Source organism: Bufo bufo, chromosome 3 (assembly GCF_905171765.1).
Source record: "Bufo bufo chromosome 3, aBufBuf1.1, whole genome shotgun sequence".
Classification (NCBI taxonomy): domain Eukaryota; kingdom Metazoa; phylum Chordata; class Amphibia; order Anura; family Bufonidae; genus Bufo; species Bufo bufo.
Window position 1 is genome coordinate 297002072 of NC_053391.1, and position 24635 is coordinate 297026706.

The following is a 24635-nucleotide window of genomic DNA, read 5'->3' on the forward strand; positions in this document are numbered from 1 at the left end:
GGCCTATGCTTCTGACTAGGCTGAGCAATGTGCATCTCAGTGGGACATCACAAAAGGAATCTGTGATCAGACATTCTCAATGCATAAGGCTTCCACTACACTTCTTTGTTAATCAATCTGTCTTGTATTATGTACTGAAAGCTCTTGCCGTAAACATACAAAATAAGCCCTAATCTGCTTGTTTGATAGCAAAAAAATATATAAAATGACTCTGTTTTCTCTGCATTATTAATGGAGAGTCTCCTCACGTGCTAGAATATGGTTTTGTTAATATTCATTCCCATTGTATGGATTACTTTGTATTTTTATCTTTGTACATAAACTGTAAGGATATAGGCTTTATTCTTCATTTCTGCTATGCAACCATTTTAATATTTTTATTAATGATAATGGCACCCTTCCAAGCACTGTCAGGCCCACGTGCCTTGGTCTTGAAGGGGTTTATGCATGCAAGTTTTCTGGTACAACAATTGCAAATGTTTACACAGACAGCATTTTGTGCAAAAATTTGTGATTTTTGCGTTTCTATGCTGCTCTCAACACTTTCTTAAAGAAAACAGGCAGAGCTTAGATGATGGGGGTGGGGCAACTGCAACTCAACATATTTACGGCAGATAATTTATGGCAGATAACTAGCATAAATTATAACTGAAATCTACTGCAGCTTCTGACTGGTGTACACTTCAATTTCTGGCACATGGACATTATAGCTGTGACAAATGTATTAAAAGGCATGCACCTCTTGACACCTTTCCGTTTTCTCACTTTCGTTTTTTAATCCCAGCTTTACTAAAGCCATAACTTTTTAATTGCTTCCCTCATAGACTCATGGGCATTAGCATTGGAGTCTATCAGAAATACACTGTGTTCCTATGGAGCTTTGCCACAGGCAGGCTCTCCATAGAAACTAATGTGCGATAGCCTCTAGTCACCCAGGAGGAAAGAGGCTGCGACACACACTGCATCCAGTACCCCTATACTTGCCAGGGGGGAACCACTGCAAAGCTAGGAGAGAATGCTCCTGGTCTTTAACGTCCCAGATGCCATGGTCCACATATGTTAGTCCTGAGTCCGGAGGCTATGGTGCCTGCTGCGGTCATGAGGCAATTGGGAAGGGGTTAATAAATTGGCCTCATCCTTACTCCAGTTGCTTTTTTTTTTATTAAGACTGGCGTGTGAAATTCCAATCTTTAGTAAATGACAGATGTTTTGTTCTGGCTGAAGGTATTATGTTTTAGGTATTAATTTCTTTCTTGCTTGCCAGTATTCTTGCTTGCCTTCTAGCAGTTCTCATCATGAGTACAAACAATAATCAACTATTAACTATTTTGCCCGTGGTTACGAATCCATCATGCCCATTATAGTCAACGGGTTTGTGAAAAACGGACACAACATGGATGACATCTGTGTTTTATCTGTGAATCATGGACCATCAAGAGGAGATGCTCTGAAAATGTTCTGCTGTGCAGTGTCCATGGAACTTGGATGGCATACGGATCAAACCTCACAGAAGTGTTCACAGATTAATCGATTAACATCTTATCACAGATTAAATCATGGCACGGATGTGTGAATAAGGCCTTAGAAAAAAAATATAGTAAAAAAAAGTTAGTTTCTAAAAATATTAATAAAATATAAATAAAAAAACACACTTGTTGTAAAAAAAGAAAATCCCCATTTGTTGTTTTTGGGGCACCACACCTCCACCTAAAAAAATTCAATGAGAAGTGGTCAAAATAGTTCCATGTATCCCAAAATGGTATTAATAAAATCTATAGATTGTCCCATAAAAAAACAAGCCCTTATACAGCTCTATCAGCATTTTTTAAAGAATATTTCAATTTAGTTTAGTTAGCATTATATAAAATGTCATTATTACTGGCTTTTGAAATGCTGAAATAATCTTATTTTTTTTTTAATTCCAACTAAACTAGGATGCATCCTCTATGCATTAATAGCATCCATGCACGATATGCCGTGGGCATTGTTTTCTCTGTAAATGTACTGCCCAGGTTCCAGCTCCATCTCTCTATTTTCAGTGTCAGATCAGGCAGGAGAGTTTGCCTGGAAGAACACTTAGGCCCCTTTCACACGGATGAGTTTTCTGCGCGGGTACAATTCGTGAGGTGAACGCATTGCACCCGCACTGAATCGGGACCCATTCATTTCTATGGGGCTGTGCACATGAGCCGTGATTTTCATGCATCACTTGTGCATTGCGTGAAAATCGCAGTAAGCTCTATATTGTGCGTTTTTCACGCAACGCAGGCCCCATAGAAGTGAATGGGGCTGCGTGAAAAAGTGCAGATACAGTGCGATTTTCATGCATGGTTGCTAGGATGAAAGTCTATTCACTGTATTATTTTCCCTTATAACAACATGGTTATAAGGGAAAATAATAGCATTCTTTAATACAGAATGCTTAGTAGAAGGTCAATTGAGGGTTAAAAAAATAAATACAAATTACTCACCTCCTCCAATTGATCGCGTAGCTGCCGGTCTCCTGTTCTTTCTTCAGGACCTGTTAAAGGACCTGTGATGACATCACTGTGCTCATCACATGATACATCATCATGGTGACGGACCATGTGATGATCCTAGTGACGTCACCACAGGTCCTTTGACAGGTCCTGAAGAAAGAACAGGAGACCGGCAGCTACGCGATCAATTGGAGGAGGTGAGTTAATTATTTTTTAACCCTAAATTGACCTTTTACTAAGCATTCTGTATTAAAGAATGCTATTATTTTCCTTTATAACCATGTTACAAGGAAAATAATAAAATTTACAGAATATTGAACCCAAACCCGAACTTCTGTGAAGAAGTCCGGGTCTGGGTACCAAACATGCCGATTTTTCTCACGCACGTGCAAAACGCATTAAAACGCTTTGCACTCTCGGGGAAAAATCTTGCATGTTCCTGCAACGCACCCGCATCTTTTCCCGCAACACACCCGCAACGCCCGTGTGAAAGAGGCCTAAGGCCTCATTCACATGAATGATACGGATTGTATCAGGATGCGTTCAACGTGCATTTAGTGAAACTCACACCATTTCGCAAGCAAGTTCAGGGTACTTTCACACTTGCGTTGTTGGATTCCGGCAGGCAGTTCCATGCAAACAGATACCATTTGTAGATGGATCCAGATGCAGATCTGTCTCACAAATTCATCCGTTTTTCTGGAACACTTGGGGCCGGATCCGGAATTAATGCACTTCAATGGAAAATAATGCCGGATCCGGCATTCTGGCAAGTGTTCTGGGATTTTGGATGGAGAAAATACTGCAGCATGCTGTGGTATTTTCTCGGTCCAAAAAACGTACAGTGACTGAACTGAAGATATCCTGATGCATACTGAACGGATTGCTCTCCATTCAGAATGCATTAGGATAAAACTGATCAGTTTTTTTCCGGTATTGAGCCCCTAGGACGGAACTCAATACAGGAAACGTTTAATACAAGTGTAAAAGTACCCTCAGTCAGTTTTTCCCTCTCAGGTGCCATCAGTTTTGATGCGTTTTTCACGCTTGTGAAAAAAACAACTGAAGGTTTACAAACAACTCCTAGCAGCCATCAATGTAAAAACGGATGCAATGCGTTTTTCACTGAAGCCCCTTTCACTTCTATGGGGCCAGGGCTGTGTGAAAAATGCAGAATATAGAACATGCTCTGATTCTCATACAACGCAGAACTGATGCATGAAAAAAACGCTCATGTGCACAGATCCATTGAAATTAAGGGGTCAGGATTCAGTGCGGGTGCTATGTGTTCACATCACGCATCGCACCCATGTGGAAAACGCGCTCGTGTGAAAGAGGCCTAGAACAGGGCTGAGAACACCTCTGACATGGAAAATAGATTTGTACATGTTTAGTAGTTACATTTGGTAAAATGCACTTCATTTATTTTTTTTATGTGGACATGCACCAGCAAGTAGGTGATGGATTTACACAATCTGCAGTGGGAAAATGGTAGGACATTTTCAATGGAGACAATTAAAAAAGTTGATTAATTTTGCATTTGAGAAGTAAAATAACAATGAAAAATGAGTTCAAAGGTGTCCACACCTTGTATGCATAACTTCCATTATAAATATGATTTCATTACATATATTCTGCAGTACCATGGTTTATACCAAATTTACTTCCTAAAAAATTTATATTTCACATGTATTTTATTATGGCTTTAAGGGGTTGTCCAGCATCAGGATAGGCTACCATTAGCGGATTGGCAGAGGTCCGGTACGTGACAACCTGCACCCTTCCTGATCAGCTGTTCTGTGTAGCGCGATCGCTGGAAGTCAGTGCCGGATCTACAAAGAACACTCAACACTGAAGTGGCCAGCGCTCAACATTGCAGCTGTGCTCCCATTGACGTTAAGATGAACCATTTTGAGCTAAAACTTTGACACAAAAGTCTGTCGCGAATTAAGCCATCCAATAGGTATAAAGCTAAACAATAGTGTCTAGCCAAATAATCACCAAAAAAATGAATAAAACTAACTTACATATGTATGAAGATCCAAAAAACTTTATTGTAAGTATATATAAACATATAAACAATACATACATATATAATAAAACAGGCAGCACAAGGCGGGACACACAGATGAGTAGCAGGACCCAAGGAGAGGCCGGGAGATCAGTGCACGAAATAACAGGGAAAAAAGAATGCTAGCTGAAAAAGCATATCTCAAAACCTCATAGCAGCAACGCCCCAAACAAAGTGCAAAGGAGGCAATTGTGGAGATTGAGGTTGTAATCCACCTGTCCACAGCGCAATGTAGTTATCTGCCGTCCATTTGGATTAAGAGGGGTTAATTGTGTGTTGTCGTATTCTATGTCTCTTATGTCATGTCCAGTTCCCAGCCACTGACCTGGTACTTTTTACCCTGACCTATATTTAACAAGTTTCTATGCATTCTGACCATCTGACCATTTTTAGACGAGTCTGTGGGCTGGTATGTGTATCCGCATTTGGGCTGCTTTCGCACTGGCGTTCGGGGTTCCGCTTGTGAGTTTTGCTTTTGGGGCTTTCGCGGGCGGCCCCGAGCGGATTCGTGGACCCCCGGTTTATTCTGGGTGGATACGGATCTGCTCGGAGTGCAGCGGTTTGGCTCCGCCTGGCCTCCATTCCGCTCGGCAGGCGGATGCCCGGGCGCAATTTTCAGCATTCGGGTGTCCGCCTGGTTGTGCGGAGCCAGACGGATCCGTCCGAGCCTGCAGTGTGGGTCCGTGGGCGCGGATCCGTTTGAAGTTGATAAACATATAAACAATACATACATATATAATAAAACAGGCAGCACAAGGCGGGACACACAGATGAGTAGCAGGACCCAAGGAGAGGCCGGGAGATCAGTGCACGACATAACAGGGAAAAAAGACTCCTTGGGGGTCCGATGTTTTTGATATTATTCTGTCCGGTTAATATTGGTTGACAATAGTGTCTAGCCATGCAGCATATTTATTATCCAGCCTGAACCACTGTGAATAATTTGGCACATCTTTACTTTGCTTGTCCAAGTTTTCTCTTTCTGCATTGAAGACAGGATTAGTAAATCTGCCCCTTTGACTTTGCCCAGGGTATGAATAGCATTAGAATATTTTTTTTATAAATTCAAGTACGCAAAAATATATTTCCCTTAATACAAATGTGCTTTTCCTATGGAAAATTGTATAGTGTGAAATATTGTGCATTTGCATTACACTTAATATATTTTTGTCATATGATTAAACAATACAATTGTAAATTTGAAGCAGGAATGACAGTTATTCAGACCAATGCAGCAGATTTCCATTGGTCAAAACTTGGAACCAATTATTTTAGTGCAATACCATATTTTAAGCAGCATAAGTCGTTAATTACAATCATTACACCTATGGCCAGCTTTAGTTAACCATAGCAGTGTGTTTCTAGGACGTGCTGCAATTCTTTGAGTATACCCTTGCACTTCCTTGGGATTTTTGTTTTTTCCTATTAATGTTATTGAAAATCTGTGTTTGGATAGTGGAATGCAGAAAATATACAAAGGACTACTTTTAATAAAGGAAAACGTTACTCTACTATTTCCCTACATGTTCAGTTTCTAAAAAACACTTTATTTTAAAATGTGTAAAATAAATACTAACAAATTATAATAACAAAGAAACAAAAGTCATTCTCAAATGAGAAACATTTTTGAAAAAAAATATTTAAAGTATTTTTTATTTTACATTTATTGTGAAAAGAGGAGGATTTTATTCTATCTAAAGAAAATATGAGCAAAATATCTTGTGAAAATAACAGTAGGTTGGTAGTAAGAGCACTACAGCAAGAACAAATTCTTAGAACTGAAAGTGGCAATTTAACATAGCCAGACACTAGCCTCACATAGAAATAGAATGTTTAACCTTTTATTTGTATCATGTACCAAATTGTTGCTTGATATGTAGGAAGGTCAACATAAGGTCACATTCACCAACACAGCCAATCACTTTAAATCATCCAGACTGTGATTAGGCTCAGACCAGAATGGTACAAGATCTGATTTCTCAGAACTCACTTCCACTGCTCTTAATGGCATTGGAATGATGATCAAGAAAAAAGGAGACACTTTTCTCTCTCTACTGAATACTTCACATAAAAGTGGAATAATCAGAAAGGAATAGGTTTGTTATTTCTTCTCCAATCAGTAGTCTATAGATCACCAACGATTCTACAAATCTGATACAACATGCATCAAGAAATATCACCATAGAAAAGGTAAAACAAAAATAAAGAAATAACCTCACATTACATAACATTATTTGGCAGTCTCTTGCACTAAATGTGCATATAAAACATGATTTTACATGAGTAAAACAATGGGACCTGTATACATTTTATAATAGAAAAAAGTTAAGATATATATAAATTAGGAATAGAAATTAGCTCTAAGAATTAGAACTATGATGATAAATATTAAGAATTGGTATAGCGGGTAAATGCAAAATCAGACATCAGATTAACCAACTAATCAGACAAGAGGAATGAAGGTATTACTCAAAAGAGCTTAATCTATGAGGAAGACAGGGTGCACAAAAGGTAAAATTTGTATCATGTCTGGTATGGCAGGTACCAGACGTGCGGCGCAGAGGGAAGGAAAACCGGGTGCCCTAACACAAGGGAGAGGGAAGAGTTATGACCCCTAAATCACCTAGCACTGGCACCTGGCTACCCTGACGTCCCTAGATGGGTTGCTCACCAGTACGCCGATCACATGCCTCGTCCCAGACTTACCCTGGAAGAAGCCCTAGGTAGTGAGTAGGGCAGTGGGAGCACTAGTCCTTATCACGGACACTATGGGTAACAACAGGGAGTGGACAAGCAACACAAACACCACATATAACCCCAAAGGGAGACAACAAACAGTATACAACAAACTGAAGAGGACCGGAGATCCAACCACACTGGTTCCAACTGCTCCAGCAACTCCACAGCAACACCACCTGAGGTCAGAATAGATAACCTGAAAGGAAGGTCTATATCTGGCAACAAGGGAAGTAGGAAGAGAGACTAAATAGTGGCTAAGAGTGGCAGACAAAAAATAGCTGAAAGGAAAACTATCGATATCTAGATAGGACAAAAAGGATAGTAAACCAAAACAGGAAAACGTGAACCAGAATACATTCCCACAACTAGGTCATGGAGCGATCCCTTGAAATCTGGCGAGTAGCCACCCGCTGTGACCTTCTGACCCCAGGCACCACAGGGTCAGCGATAGGTCATGAGACCCTTTTTACAATTTGCTTGTTTTGTACAGTGGTCTAGTCATATTAATGAAGTAGAAGAGTGCATATAAAGATTTACGAGTCAGGCACAAGCCAGAATACATAGAGTAGTTTAAATTGAATTATATACTGTATGGGTAACCAGTGCAGTAACTTGCACATGTTGGATAGGTTGGTGTAGTGATTGGACAGATTGGTTACCTTGTCTGCTGCTTTCAGAATAGATTACAGAGAAGAGATTAACCACCGCAATTGCGGACAAGAATAGGCAGTTCTATGGGGGTGCCGGCCGGGTGTATTGCGGATCCGCAATACACTACAGACGTATGAATGGACCCTTAGAAGTAGGTGAAAACACAAGATGTCCAGTTTTTCAAAGATGCAGTTTCAGATAGAGAGGACATGTTGACAGTGGACATACAATCTCTGGTGTTTTGTTGTAGTGCAGGGGTGTCACCAGTATAGAGGGCATACTGAAAGCCAAATCTGCTGATTTGTTTAAAAGGGGCAGTGTAGACAGAAAAGTGGAGTGGCCCTGACTGAACCCTGAGGAACTCTATCAGGAAGAGGAGAACAAGTGGAGTCAGCAAATGATACACTGAACTAGCAGCCAGAGGGATAGGAAGAAAACTAAGGGCAGTGTTCTTAACATCAATCAATTGCAGCTATGGAAATAATACACATAAGTTGGTTTTGGAAAATATCCGGCATATACACTGATTAACCATTACACCATCTACTTAATAATGTATAAGTCCCTCTTGTGTCATGAAAACAGGTTTTGGAGACATAAAAAATAAGGTCATGCATCATATGTAGGTATGACAAGACTAATTTTTAAGGAATAGGAGAGAGCTGCACATAGGAAGAACCAAAACAGAGAGTTGCAAATTTTAGCTGATGGGAGGCTTACCCAGTGTGATTATGCTAGAGGCACAATGCTCCTGTAGGCAAAATGAGAATCACAACAGGCTCACTTTCAGATTGGCTCTGGGATGGGCCAGACAGGATGTACAATGCAGGAGGAAAATGAAAAGGGATTGAGCGCTGATTGTCTTGGTGAAGTGAAGAGTTGACAGTGAATATTCCATACTTCTTTATTGTGATGTACAATAATGTGTTTCAAGGCCGAACTGGTTCCTTCATCAGATCGACATCAGATATAGACAAGATAAAAGACAAGCATATAAAATACAAGATCACGCCAAAATGACATCAGGAGGCCATGTTCTAAGATGATAAATATTTGGTAAGAAGCTGTCATGGTCATATTAGTATTTGACTGTGACGCGGTTGCCATGCAGACTGGTTGCCGATGGCAACGTGTTGTTGGCAGTTTGCATGTGCACTTCCCCTTTAAGGTTTGCCTCCCTGCTGTTTGGTGAGCAAGGGGTTAATCTTATTGCTAGTGGGGATTAAGGTGTTTCCTGGGTGTGGCCGCGGGCTTGATATATACCTGTGGCTTGCTGGCTGGGAGCAGTTATACTACAGCCTTGCTTGGTGTTGGAGCTTTGCTCCTTGCCTGGGTGTTTCTCCCCAGTCCTTGAGAGCCACCTTATGGAACATACGGTCACGGTGGGGACTGGGGGAAACCCCCCACTGTACAATGTAAAAGGGATAGGGGTAGCAGCTAGACCAGGCTGCCAAGAAAAGGGAGCTGACAGTATGTTCCATAAGGTGAATTTATGATTAGGGGGACGTGTTGGGTGGGAGATTGCCTAAAGTCTATTATCATCTAAAAGCATTAAGTTCCAAGTTGTTGCTGGACCAGGAGGAAAGCTGTCCAACTTCATGCCTATATGCAGACTCATCCCCATTTTGTATGAGACCAACTACTGTTGTGTCATCTGCAAACTTCAGAACCTTAACAGATGGGTCTGTGGAGATCCAGTCATTGGTGTACAGCGAGTAGAGCAGTGGGGGAAAGCACAAAGCCCTGGGGAGCTCGAGTACTGACTGTCAAAGAGCTTGAGGTGTGTTTCCCAAGGCTAACCTGCTGTCTCCTGTAGTGTTGAGCGCGAATATTCGAATAACGAATTTTAATCGCGAATATCGGCACTTCGAGAATTTGCGAATATTTAGAATATAGTGATATATATTCGTTATATCGAATATTCGTCATTTTTTCCATCTGAAAACATGACTACTCCCTGCTTCTTGCTTGTGGGCCAATGACATCATTGGCCCACAAGCAAGAAGCAGGTAGGAATCATGTGTTCAGATGGAAAAAATGCTGAATATTTGTAAAAACGAATATATAACATTATATTCTATAGTGCTATATATTCGTTTTTGATCCACGCCTGTATTGAACGCGTAATATTTGCATATTACACGATCATTACCTTGCTTATTTTCGCATAAAAAAAAGAATGTAGTATATAACGAATATACAAATTTATGAATATATGACGAATATTCTCCAAAATATTTGAGAAATATCACAAATTTGTATATGACCCCTGCCGCTCATCACCAGTGATGGCCAGTTCAACTGTGCGCGAGCCGGTCTGAAACAAATGCGGTCACCGGGAGCAGGCAGTTCCGAGAACAGCCCAATGAAGGCCCCTGGCGGCTGTTCTCGGAACTGCTTGCTCCCGGTGACCACATTTGTTTCAGACAGGCTCGCGCACAGGCACAGGTAAGGGCTTACCTGTGCATTGCCGGACTTGTGTGTTAACTCCTTAAGGACACAGCGATATTTCACCTTAAGGACCAGGCCATTTTTTGCAAATCTGACAAGTTGTGATAACTTTAAAACGCTTTGACTCATCCAGGGCATTCTTAGACTGTTTTTTCATCACATATTGTACTTCATTACACTTGTAAAATAGAGTAAAAAAATATATATTTTTTATTTATATAAAAATACCAAACTTACCAAAATTTGGGAAAAAATACCAAATTTCCAAGTTTCAATTTCTCTACTTCTATAATACATAGTAATACCACCAAAAATAGTTAGTACTTTACATTCCCCATATGCCTACTTCATGTTTGGATCATTTTTTAAATGACATTTTAGTTTTTGGGGACGTTACAAGGCTTAGAAGTTTAGAAGCAAATCTTGAAATTTTTCAGAAATTTTCAAAAACCCAATTTTTAGGGACCAGTTCAGGTCTGAAATCACTGAGGCTTTCATAATAGAAACCACCCAAAAATGACTGCATTCTTAAACTACACCCTTCAAGGTATTCTAAACTGATTTTACAAACGTCGTTTACCCTTTAGGTGTTGCACAAGAGTTATTGGCAAATGGAGATGAAATTTGAGAATTTAAATTTTCGGGCAAATTTTCCATTTTAATCCATTTTTTCCAGTAACAAAGCAAGGGTTAACAGCCAAACAAAATGCTATATTTATTTCCCCAATTCTGTAGTTTGCAGAAACACCCCTTATGTGGCCATAAACTACTGTACGGGCACACAGTAGGGCGTAGAGGGAAAGGTGCGCCGTGTGGTTTTTGGAAGGCAGATTTTGCTGGACTGGTTTATTTACACCATGTCCAATTTGAAGCCCCCCTGATGCACCCCTAGAGTAGAAACTCCATAAAAGTAACTCCATTTTGGAAACTACCGGATAAGGTGGAAGTTTTGCTGGGACTATTTTTAGGGTACATATGATTTTTGGTTGCTCTATATTACATTTTTGTGAGGAATGTTACCAAAAATAGAAATTCTGAAATCTCATCTCCATTTGCCATAAACTGTTGAGGAACACCTAAAGGGTTAATAAAGTTTGTAAAATCTGTTTTGAATACCTTGAGGGGTGTAGTTTCTTAGATGGGGTCGCTTTTATGGAGTTTCTACTCTAGGGGTGCATCAGGGGGGCTTCAAATGGGACATGGTGCCCAATAAAAAAGGCCATCAAAATCTGCCTTCTAGAAACCATACGGCGTTCCTTTCCTTCTGCACCCTGACGTTTGGTAATACAGCAGTTAACGACCATATATGGGGTGTTACTGTAAACTGCACAATCATGGTAATAAATATTAAGTTTTGTTTGGCTGTTAACTAGGTATGAGCGAACCCGAACTGTATAGTTCGGGTTCGTACCGAATTTTGGGGTGTCCGTGACACGGACCCGAACATTTTCGTAAAAGTCCGGGTTCGGGTTCGGTGTTCGGCGCTTTCTTGGCGCTTTTTGAAAGGCTGCAAAGCAGCCAATCAACAAGCGTCATACTACTTGCCCCAAGAGGCCATCACAGCCTTGCCTACTATTGGCATGGCTGTGATTGGCCAGTGCAGCATGTGACCCAGCCTCTATATAAGCTTGGGTCACGTTGCGCTGCACGTCACTCTGCTGATTCAAGCATAGGGAGAGGTTGCAGCTGCGACGTTAGGGCGAGATTAGGCAGATTAACTCCTCCAAAAGACTTCATTCTGTGATCGATCTGCAGCTGTGGATCATTGAAGTGCTAATATTGACTTGCTCACTTTTTTGAGGCTGCCCAGAGCGTTTTTAGATCACTTTTTTTTTTGGGGTGATCGGCGGCCATTTTGTGACTTGTGGTGCGCCAGCACAAGCTATCACCAAGTGTATTTAACCATCAATAGTGTGGTTATTTTGTGCTATATCCTACATCAGCTGCAGGCTGAGCCTGTGTCACCGAAGTGCATTTAACCATCAACAGTCTGGTTATTTTTTGGCCATATACTACATCAGCTGCAGGCTGAGCCTGTGTCACCGAAGTGCATTTAACCATCAACAGTCTGGTTATTTTTTGGCCATATACTACATCTGGTGCAGGCTGAGCCTGTGTCACCCAAGTGCATTTAACCATCAACAGTGTGGTTATTTTTTGGCCATATACTACATCAGGGGCAAGTTGAGCCTGTCACCCAGCGCCTAAAAAATAGACCTGACATTTCTATTCAACCAAATCTGTACTGTTTTAGCTGGTCAAGTTATTTGTAGTGACCGTAAAAGCACACTTTTTGTTCTGGGTTGAAAAACTATTCCCAAATTTGCCATTCTCAAAATAACTAGTTTCTGGTATATGAGGCCTACTTGAAATCTATCCCAAAAAGGATATCTTACATTGAAGGTGCTGATAGTGTCATTCAGAAAAACCTAAGACACATGCTACCGTGCAGATAGAAGTCTGATTCTGTGATTAAACCTATACCTGTCACACAGTGCAAAAAAAAAACAGGCCTGACATTTCTATTCAACCAAATCTGCACAGTTTTAGCTGGTCAAGTTATTTGTAGTGACCGTAAAAGCAGACTTTTTGTTCTGGGTTGAAAAACTATTCCCAAATTTGCCATTCTCAAAATAACTAGTTTCTGGTATTTGAGGCCTACTTGGAATCTATCCCAAAAAGGATATCTTACATTGAAGGTGCTGATAGTGTCATTCAGAAAAACCTAAGACACACGCTACCGTGCAGATAGAAGTCTAATTCTGTGATTAAACCTATACCTGTCACATAGCGCAAAAAAAAAACAGGCCTGACATTTCTATTCAACCAAATCTGTACTGTTTTAGTTGGTCAAGTTATTTGTAGTGACCGTAAAAGCAGACTTTTTGTTCTGGGTTGAAAAACTATTCCCAAATTTGCAATTCTCAAAATAACTAGTTTCTGGTATATGAGGCCTACTTGAAATTTATCCCAAAAAGGATATCTTACATTGAAGGTGCTGATAGTGTCATTCAGAAAAACCTAAGACACACGCTACCGTGCAGATAGAAGTCTGATTCTATGATTAAACCAGGGCTCGACAAATCCCAGGCGCCAGATCGCCATGGCGACCAGGAATTTAGTCCTGGCGCTTGGGTATTTGTCAGCCCGTTTTTAAAGGTGCCCGGGCGATGGGTGCGGGGCTGCCGTTCTGTCCGGAGGCAGCACCGTGTGAAACAGCTCCGTCACAGCACACAATAGCAGAGACGCCGGCAGCAGGGAGGGGAGGGGCTCGGGAGGAGTGTAATCTGATCCTAGAGTGGAAGCTGCTTCTGCTAGCCCCTCCCCTCCCCGCCCACCAATCAATCAGAGCTGAGGCGAGGCAAGCACTAGCAGCTCTGAGTCCGAGTCACTGACACAAGTACAGGAGGGAGTCTAAGTAAGAATCGAATGAGTCTCAGGTTAAAAGAATCTAAAGATTTGATTAGTTAGTGACTCATTGGATTCTTTGAGTTAAAAGAACAGTCAGTCAGACTCTAGAATGGGTTACATTACATTGAGGCTGTCGCTGATGCTTTTGCAGCAGTGATAAGATTAAGGGACAGGAGCAGAGAGATTAGAGAAGTGACAGGACAGAGTTTAGATTACAGTTTGAATTAACCCTTTAGGATCAAATTGGCTTCTCAAGGAGATCTATATGTTAAAGGCATCCCTTCTTCTGTCTCATTCAGTAGCTACCGTATATAACTAAGGGTACTTTCACACTTGCGGCAGGATGGATCCGGCAGGCTGTTCACCGTGTCGGATATGTCCTTCCGCTGTTTTGTTGGACCACCGCTCCGTCCCCATTGACTATAATGGGGATGGAGCTCCGGCGCAGCACGGCAGTGCATGGTGAAAGGCCGCCGGACTAAAAGTACTGCATGTCCAACTTTTTAGTCCGGCGGCCTCTCACCGCGAACTGCCATGCTGCGCCGGAGCTCCACCCCCGTCACCATTATAGTCAATAGGGTCCGGGGACGGAGCGGCGGTATATGTAACATGATATACAGCATTATTGGGGGGGCTCTATGGAGAAGTGGGGGGGGGCACCTACTAAGGGCTTTATGACGCGGCTCCGCCTGGCTCCTAACTTTTTTAGCTGGCTCCTAGATTCCAAGGAAATTTGTCAAGCCCTGGATTAAACCTATACCTGTCACACAGCGCAAAAAAAAACAGGCCTGACATTTCTATTCTACCAATTCTGTACTGTTTTATCTGGTCAAGTTATTTGTAGTGACCGTAAAAGCACATTTTTTCTTCTGGGTTGAAAAACTATTCCCAAATTTGCCATTCTCAAAATTGTGGTGAACGGGAACAATGAGGAAAACATCTAATAAGGGACGCGGACGCGGACGTGGACATGGTCGTGGTGGTGTTAGTGGACCCTCTGGTGCTGGGAGAGGACGTGGCCGTTCTGCCACAGCCACACGTCCTAGTGAACCAACTACCTCAGGTCCCAGTAGCCAGCAGAATTTACAGCGATATTTGGTGGGGCCCAATGCCGTTCTAAGGATGGTAAGGCCTGAGCAGGTACAGGCATTAGTCAATTGGGTGGCCGACAGTGGATCCAGCACGTTCACATTATCTCCCACCCAGTCTTCTGCAGAAAGCGCACAGATGGCGCATGAAAACCAAGCCCATCGGTCTGTCACATTACCCCCATGCATATCAGGGAAACTGTCTGAGCCTCAAGTTATGCAGCTGTCTCTTATGCTGTTTGAAGACTCTGCTGCCAGGGTTTCCCAAGGGCATCCACCTAGCCCTTCCCCAGGGGTGGAAGAGATAGAATGCACTAACGCACAACCACTTATTTTTCCTGATGATGAGGACATGGGAATACCACCTCAGCACGTCTCTGATGATGACGAAACACAGGTGCCAACTGCTGCGTCTTTCTGCAGTGTGCAGACTGAACAGGAGGTCAGGGATCAAGACTGGGTGGAAGACGATGCAGGGGACGATGAGGTTCTAGACCCCACATGGAATGAAGGTCGTGCCACTGACTTTCACAGTTCAGAGGAGGAGGCAGTGGTGAGACCGAGCCAACAGCGTAGCAAAAGAGGGAGCAGTGGGCAAAATCAGAACACCCGCCGCCAAGAGACTCCGCCTGCTACTGACCGCCGCCATCTGGGACCGAGCACCCCAAAGGCAGCTTCAAGGAGTTCCCTGGCATGGCACTTCTTCAAACAATGTGCTGACGACAAGACCCGAGTGGTTTGCACGCTGTGCCATCAGAGCCTGAAGCGAGGCATTAACGTTCTGAACCTTAGTACAACCTGCATGACCAGGCACCTGCATGCAAAGCATGAACTGCAGTGGAGTAAACACCTTAAAAACAAGGAACTCACTCAGGCTCCCTCTGCTACCTCTTCTGCTGCTGCCGCCTCGGCCTCTTCTGCTGCTGCTGCCGCTGCCTCGGCCTCTTCCTCTGCCTCTGGAGGAACGTTGGCACCTGCCGCCCAGCAAACATGGGATGTACCACCAACACCACCACCTGCGTCACCAAGCATCTCAACCATGTCACACGGCAGCGTTCAGCTCTCCATCTCACAAACATTTGAGAGAAAGCGTAAATTCCCACCTAGCCCCCCTCGATCCCTGGCCCTGAATGCCAGCATTTCTAAACTACTGGCCTATGAAATGCTGTCATTTAGGCTGGTGGACACACACAGCTTCAAACAGCTCATGTCACTTGCTGTCCCACAGTATGTTGTTCCCAGCCCCCACGACTTCTCCAAGAGATCCGTGCCTTACCTGCACAAACAATTGTCCGATAAAATCAAGTGTGCACTGAGCAACGCCATCTGTGGCAAGGTCCACCTAACCACAGATACGTGGACCAGTAAGCACGGCCAGGGACGCTATATCTCCCTAACTGCACACTGGGTAAATGTAGTGGCGGCTGGGCCCCAGGCGGAGAGCTGTTTGGCGCACGTCCTTCCGCCGCCAAGGATCGCAGGGCAACATTCTTTGCCTCCTGTCTCCTCCTCCTCCTACTCAGCTTCCTCCTCCTTTTCTTCCACCTGCTCATCCAGTCAGCCACACACCTTCACCACCAACTTCAGCACAGCCCGGGGTAAACGTCAGCAGGCCATTCTGAAACTCATATGTTTGGGGGACAGGCCCCACACCGCACAGGAGTTGTGGCCGGGTATAGAACAACAGACCGACGAGTGGTTGCTGCCGGTGAGCCTCAAGCCCGGCCTGGTGGTGTGCGATAATGGGCGAAATCTCGTTGCAGCTCTGGGACTAGCCGGTTTGACGCACATCCCTTGCCTGGCGCATGTGCTGAATTTGGTGGTGCAGAAGTTCATTCGCAACTACCCCGACATGTCAGAGCTGCTGCATAAAGTGCGGGCCGTCTGATCGCGCTTCCGGCACTCACACCCTGCCGCTGCTCGCCTGTCTGCGCTACAGCGTAACTTCGGCTTTCCCGCTCACCGCCCCATATGCGACGTGCCCACCAGGTGGAACTCCACCTTGCATATGCTGGACAGACTGTGCGAGCAGCAGCAGGCCATAGTGGAGTTTCAGCTGCAGCACGCTGTGTGCCCTGTTGCGTTGTTTCGAGTATTCCACAACATGGCCAGTAGCGATGACGCCGTTATCAGCGTTACAATACCACTTCTATGTCTCCTTGAGAAAACACTTAGGGCGATGATGGAAGAGGAGGTGGCCCAGGAGGAAGAGGAGGAAGAGGGGTCATTTTTAGCACTTTCAGGCCAGTCTCTTCGAAGTGACTCAGAGGGAGGTTTTTTGCAACAGCAGAGGCTAGGTACAAATGTGGCCAGACAGGGCCCACTACTGGAGGACGAGGAGGACGAGGATGAGGAGGAGGTGGAGGAGGATGAGGATGAAGCATGTTCACAGCGGGGTGGCACCCAAAGCAGCTCGGGCCCATCACTGGTGCGTGGCTGGGGGGAAACACAGGACGATGACGATACGCCTCCCACAGAGGACAGCTTGTCCTTACCTCTGGGCAGCCTGGCACACATGAGCGACTACATGCTGCAGTGCCTGCGCAACGACAGCAGAGTTGCCCACATTTTAACGTGTGCGGACTACTGGGTTGCCACCCTGCTGGATCCCCGGTACAAAGACAATGTGCCCACCTTACTTCCTACACTGGAGCGTGATGGGAAGATGCGCGAGTCAAGCGCACGTTGGTAGACGCGCTACTGAGAGCATTCCCAAATGTCACAGGGGAACCAGTGGAAGCCCAAGGTGAAGGCAGAGGAGGAGCAAGAGGTCGCCAACGCAGCTGTGTCACGGCCAGCTCCTCTGAGGGCAGGGTTAGCATGGCAGAGATGTGGAAAAGTTTTGTCACCACGCCACAGCTAACTGCACCACCACCTGATACGGAACGTGTTAGCAGGAGGCAACATTTCACTAACATGGTGGAACAGTACCTGTGCACACCCCTCCACGTACTGACTGATGGTTCGGCCCCATTCAACTTCTGGGTCTCCAAATTGTCCACGTGGCCAGAGCTAGCCTTTTATGCCTTGGAGGTGCTGGCCTGCCCGGCGGCCAGCGTTTTGTCTGAACGTGTATTCAGCACGGCAGGGGGCGTCATTACAGACAAACGCAGCCGCCTGTCTACAGCCAATGTGGACAAGCTGACGTTCATAAAAATTAACCAGGCATGGATCCCACAGGACCTGTCCATCCCTTGTGCAGATTAGATATTAACTACCTCCCCTTAACAATATATTATTCTACTCCAGGGCACTTCCTCATTCAATCCTATTTTTATTTTCATTTTACCATTATATTGCGGGGCAACCCAAAGTTGAATGAACCTCTCCTCTGTCTGGGTGCCGGGGCCTAAATGTGTGACAGTGGCCTGTTCCAGTGGTGGGTGACGTGAAGCCTGATTCTCTGCTATGACATGAAGACTTATTCTGTGCTGACATGAAGCCAGATTCTCTGTTACGCGACCTCTCTCCTCTGCCTGGGTGCCTGGGCCTAAATATGTGACAGTGGCCTGTTCCAGTGGTGGGTGACGTGAAGCCTGATTCTCTGCTATGACATGAAGACAGATTCTGCGCTGACATAAGGCCAGATTCTCTGTTACGGGACCTCTCTCCTCTGCCTGGATGCCTGGGCCTAAATATGTGACAGTGGCCTGTTCCAGTGGTGGGTGACGTGAAGCCTGATTCTCTGCTATGACATGAAGACAGATTCTGCGCTGACATAAGGCCAGATTCTCTGTTACGGGACCTCTCTCCTCTGCCTGGGTGCCTGGGCCTAAATGTGTGACAGTGGCCTGTTCCAGTGGTGGGTGACGTGAAGCCTGATTCTCTGCTATGACATGAAGACAGATTCTGCGCTGACATAAGGCCAGATTCTCTGTTACGGGACCTCTCTCCTCTGCCTGGGTGCCTGGGCCTAAATGTGTGACAGTGGCCTGTTCCAGTGGTGGGTGACGTGAAGCCTGATTCTCTGCTATGACATGAAGACAGATTCTGCGCTGACATAAGGCCAGATTCTCTGTTACGGAACCTCTCTCCTCTGCCTGGGTGCCTGGGTGCCTGGGTGCCTGGGCCTAAATTTGTGACAGTGGCCTGTTCCAGTGGTGGGTGACGTGAAGCCTGATTCTCTGCTATGACATGAAGACAGATTCTGCGCTGACATAAGGCCAGATTCTCTGTTACGCGACCTCTCTCCTCTGCCTGGGTGCCTGGGCCTAAATGTGTGACAGTGGCCTGTTCCAGTGGTGGGTGACGTGAAGCCTGATTCTCTGCTATGACATGAAGACAGATTCTGCGCTGACATAAGGCCAGATTCTCTGTTACGGAACCTCTCTCCTCTGCCTGGGTGCCTGGGTGCCTGGGTGCCTGGGCCTAAATTTGTGACAGTGGCCTGTTCCAGTGGTGGGTGACGTGAAGCCTGATTCTCTGCTATGACATGAAGACAGATTCTGCGCTGACATAAGGCCAGATTCTCTGTTACGCGACCTCTCTCCTCTGCCTGGGTGCCTGGGCCTAAATATGTGACAGTGGCCTGTTCCAGTGGTGGGTGACGTGAAGCCTGATTCTCTGCTATGACATGAAGACAGATTCTGCGCTGACATAAGGCCAGATTCTCTGTTACGAGACCTCTCTCCTCTGCCTCGGTGCCTGGGCCTAAATATGTGACAGTGGCCTGTTCCAGTGGTGGGTGACGTGAAGCCTGATTCTCTGCTATGACATGAAGACAGATTCTGTGCTGACATAAGGCCAGATTCTCTGTTACGGGACATCTCTCCTCTGCCTGGGTGCCTGGGCCTAAATGTGTGACAGTGGCCTGTTCCAGTGGTGGGTGACGTGAAGCCTGATTCTCTGCTATGACATGAAGACAGATTCTGTGCTGACATAAGGCCAGATTCTCTGTTACGGGACCTCTCTCCTCTGCCTGGGTGCCTGGGCCTAAGTATGTGACAGTGGCCTGTTCCAGTGGTGGGTGACGTGAAGCCTGATTCTCTGCTATGACATGAAGACAGATTCTGCGCTGACATAAGGCCAGATTCTCTGTTACGGGACCGCTCTCCTCTGTCTGGGTGCCGGGGCCTAAATATGTGACAGTGGCCTCTTCCAGTGGTGGGTGACATGAAGCCAGATTCTCTGCTATGGCATGAAGAGACTGATTCTCTGCTGACATGAAGTCAGATTCTTTGCTATGGCATGAAGAGACTGATTCTCTGCTGACGTGAAGCCAGATTCTCTGCTATGGGACCTCTGTCCAATTGATATTGGGTCATTTTTATTTTTTTTATTTTAATTTGAATTCATTTCCCTATCCACATTTGTTTGCAGGGGATTTACCTACATGTTGCTGCCTTTTGCAGCCCTCTAGCTCTTTCCTGGGCTGTTTTACAAGCTTTTAAGTGCCCAAAAGTTCGGGTCCCCATTGACTTCAATGGGGTTCGGGTTCGGGACAAAGTTCGGTTCGGGTTCGGATCCCGAACCCGAACATTTCCGGGAAGTTCGGCCGAACTTCTCGAACCCGAACATCCAGGTGTTCGCTCAACTCTACTGTTAACCCTTTGTTACTGGAAAAAAATGGATTAAAATTGAAAATTTGCCAACAAATTACTGTTTTGGCACCATTTTTATTTTATTTTTTTGACCGTGTTCATCTGAGGGGTTAGTTCATAGGGCATTTCTATAGAGCATATTCTTACGGACGCGGCGATACCTAATATGTCTACTTTTTAAATGTATTTGTTTTACACTATATTATCTTTTTATAAACAACAAAAATAAAACATTTTAGTTTCTCCATAGTCTAAGAGTAATTTTTTTTTAGATGATTATCTTAGGTAAGGGCTCATTTTTTGCGGGATGAGAAGACGGTTTTATTGGCACTATTTTGGGGGGAATATGACTTTTTGATCGCTTGCTATTACAATTTTTGTGATGTAAGGTGACAAAAAATACTTTTTTTGCACCTTTTTTATTTTTTTATTTACCGTGTTCTTCTGAGGGGTTAGGTTATGGGGTATTTGTATAGAGCAGATTCTTATGGACGTGGCGATACCTAATATGTCAACTTTTATTTTTTTACTTAATATTTTTGAAAAAAAATATTTTTTAGTTTTAGTGTCTCAAGTCTGAGAGCCATAGTTTTTTTATCCGATTGTCAGTGGCTAAATTGGGATATAAATGTAGTACTCCATGGAAGTGTGGTACTCCCTGAAACAACCATCAATGCAGAGGCCCGGATGATCGGGGCACGTGTCACACTGAGTAGTGGTGTCCTTCCGTATCCCCCTCCTGTGACACAATCTGCACTTTTTTTGGGTTCGTCCCTTCTTTCCAGTATGGAGGACCGCACCTGGAAAGTGTTGGCCAGGGACGATCCGGGCGCCTATAGTGCCCGAGGTACTCCGGACTGCTCTTTCCCGGTCAGAAAAGATCAGGGCCTCATAGAACTGAAGGAATGTCCCTGTGTTGCCAGCGCTCCGGGACAGCACAAAAGAGTTGTACAAGGCAACCTACGCCAAGTAGACCGCAACTTTTTTGTACCATGCCCGAGTTTTGCACATGGCATTATATGGCTTGAGGACTTGATCTGAGAGATCAACTCCTCCCATATACCGATTGTAGTTGACGATACAATCGGGCTTGAGGACCGTTGCCGCGCTACCTCGCACAGGGACAGGGGTGATGCCGTTACCGTGAATTGTGGACAGTATAAGGACATCCCTCTTGTCCTTATATCTGACCAGCAACAGGTTTCCACTGGTAAGGGCATGGGTCACACCCCTGGGGATAGGTACCTGGAGGGGGTGGGTAGGGAGGCCGCGTTGATTTTTCTGCACAGTCCCACAAGCGGACATGGATCTGGCGGCGAGGGACTGGAACAAGGGGATACTAGTACAAAAGTTATCCACGTACAGGTGGTAACCCTTAACTAGCAGTGGGTGCATAAGGTCCCACACAAGTTTCCCGCTAACACCCAGAGTGGGAGGACATTCTGAGGGTTGAATACGGGAATCTCGCCCCTCGTACACACGAAACATGTAAGTGTTCCCTGAGGTACTCTCACAAAGTTTGCACAGCTTCACGCCATACCTCGCCCGCTTTGAGGGAACATACTGGCGGAAAATGAGTCTCCCCTTGAAATCAATGAGAGACTCATAAACCGCGACTTCCCTTCCAGGTACATAGGCCTGTACAAATTTGGCCCAAAAGTGATCGATGAGCGGCCTGATTTTATACAGGCGGTCATAGGCAGGATCACCTTGGGGGGGGACATGCTGCATTATCTGCATAATGCTGGCATTTCCGGATGGCCTCAAACCGGGAGAGTGTCATTTCCGTGCTGTAAAGTGGGGCCTGGTAGAGGACGTCCCCACTCCAGTAATGCCTGACACTAGGTTTCTTGACTAGGCCCATGTGCAGCACGAGGCCCCAAAATGTCCTCATCTCGGCTGCACTGACCGGAGTCCTGCCACCGGGCCTAGCCAAAAAGGAGCCCGGGTGTTGATTAACAAACTGATGGGCGTGCAGGTTTGTTTGCTCCACCATTAGATTTACAAAATGGTCACTGAAAAAAAGACTAAAGTAGGCTTATTCAGTGAAGCCCACTGTGGAAATCTGGATTCCTGGTTGGCCTACAAAATCAGAAATCATGGGCTCAAAACGCTCTGGGGTATACCATGCAAGTTCACCGGCAGGGGGCTCCGGTGGACTTAACTGGTGGGCCGGATTAGTACGAGTCCCAAAGATGCTCGTACTAGGGTGGGCCACAGGGTCCCTAGCATGGCGGTCCCCTTGCTCCGCCTGGCGGCGTCTCCGCTACCTTGGGGGCTCATCATCATCGCTAGATTATGAGGAGGACGTGGATGACAAAAGTAAAGTGGGGTCATCCTCGTCCTCATTGGGACTCTCGGAGTCGGAGGCAAGCTGGGCGTATGCCTCCTCGGCTGAGAACATCCGGCGGGCCATAGGGGAGTGTGTGTGTGCATGTATGTGCGTAAGAGGTTAAAGGGACACAGATCTACGGGGACTGGGTATTGCGGATGTGCTAGTGGCCATCTAGCAACCCATGTCCTCAGCTCTATACCCAAAATCCCGGTGACAGGTTCCCTTTAAGATGGCAGCCCGCATGTATTCGCGGGCGAACACGGCGAACAGGCCATCACTGCTCATCACTAGTCTCCTATTGGTTAAGAAATTGGTTATCCATTTGCAGATGGATTCAGGTATGCATAGGTGGGAGAGCTTGCTGTGTAGCAGCGATGGTATTATGGTATTAAATGCAGAACTGAAATCCAAAATTAAATTTCTGGCATAGGTTGCCGGGGAGTCTAGATGTTCTAGTACATAATGCATACACATGTTTACATCATCATCTGCAGATCTATTAGACCTGTAGGCAAATTGCAGAGAGTCCAGCAGGTGATCTGTGATGGATTTCAGATAAGCCATTATCAGTTTTTCAAATGCTTTCATGACCAATGATGTAAGGGGCAACGGGCCTATAGTCATTTAGACATATAGAGATGGCTGTCACGGCGGGCGTGCACTCAGTATGACAGATAACAAACCAACCAGGCTCTGGGCGAGAGACAGGGAAAGGGTCACCTCCTAGCTAATCCCTGACTTCTTTCTCTGCACTGCTCAGCCCATCTACAGATCTTGAAGGTAGATCTGAGATGTCCCCGTGCCTGGGCTGACAAAACCCTGAATTCCCTGAGATGGTGAAGTGGGAAATAGGAGCAGCCTGCTCGCACAGAACCTGGATGGGAAAGATGACACAAAACAACCAACTAGAAACAACACTTATCTTCCTGAGCTGGAGCAGACAGCCAACCTTCCTTCCTAGCTTCCAAGATTACAATAATGAATATAATCCGCTCAGGGCACTGGGCAGAGGGGCTATTTAAACTAATGACTCCACCCAGTGCACCTGATGAGGGGCGGATCCAGCACGACTCCAAAACAAACACTAAACTCGTGCTGCAATCCTGGCCGACCTCCGCACATCGTCAGAGTGGGGCATGACAATGGCCTTGTGGTTCACCAGGCGGTCGTTTCGCTGCGAACTTTGCTCGTTCGCGGTTCGCCGAATGGGCGAACATATGGCGATGTCCGCCGGCACCATATTCTTTTACACATGGACATAACCCCTACCTTATAAATAAACCTGATCTGGCCACCATTTTACATTCAGTTTTTTGCCAGTGTAGGGAGAGGTTGCTGTGTGGAGCAGGGACAGACTGTTAGGGACACCGCAGCTACACAGAGTGACAAACGCTATCGGAACAAATAAATTCTACTGGTGTGATATACCAGTTGCCCCCCCCAAAAAAAAGATTGAGGCAGGGGTGTGATATACAAATAATATACTTTCTACATAGTGCATTTGGGTAGTGCAGCATTTGTGTGCGGTTCTGCTGCGTTCCCGCAGCTACACAGAGTGACAAACGCTATTGGAACAAAAAAATTCTACTGATGTGATATACCAGTTGCCCCCAAAAAAAACTGATTGAGGCAGGGGTATGATATACCAATTATATACTTTCTACATAGTGCATTTGGGTAGTGCAGCATTTGTGTTATTAAATTTCAACTATTATCATTAGGGTTTTTTTCAAGAGAGGGGATTTCGTTAGCCATGCTTTTAATCCAATTTTATATTTTTAGTTATTTTAAACATATGTATTTGACCTGTATTTGTACTGGCCTGCAGTAAAATTGATATCCATTGACCATGTAATATACCTCCGGCCA

The 24635-nt window shown here is 45.1% G+C and overlaps 1 long non-coding RNA gene across 1 annotated transcript; it reads left to right on the top strand.

Moving 5' to 3' along the window:
* Positions 1 to 7116: 7116 nt before the first annotated feature.
* Positions 7117 to 14219, top strand: LOC120993371. The gene is made up of 3 exons (XR_005777236.1): positions 7117 to 7128; positions 12020 to 12024; positions 14124 to 14219. It is a non-coding gene; the product is annotated as an uncharacterized LOC120993371 (long non-coding RNA).
* The last annotated feature ends 10416 nt before the right edge of the window (positions 14220 to 24635 follow it).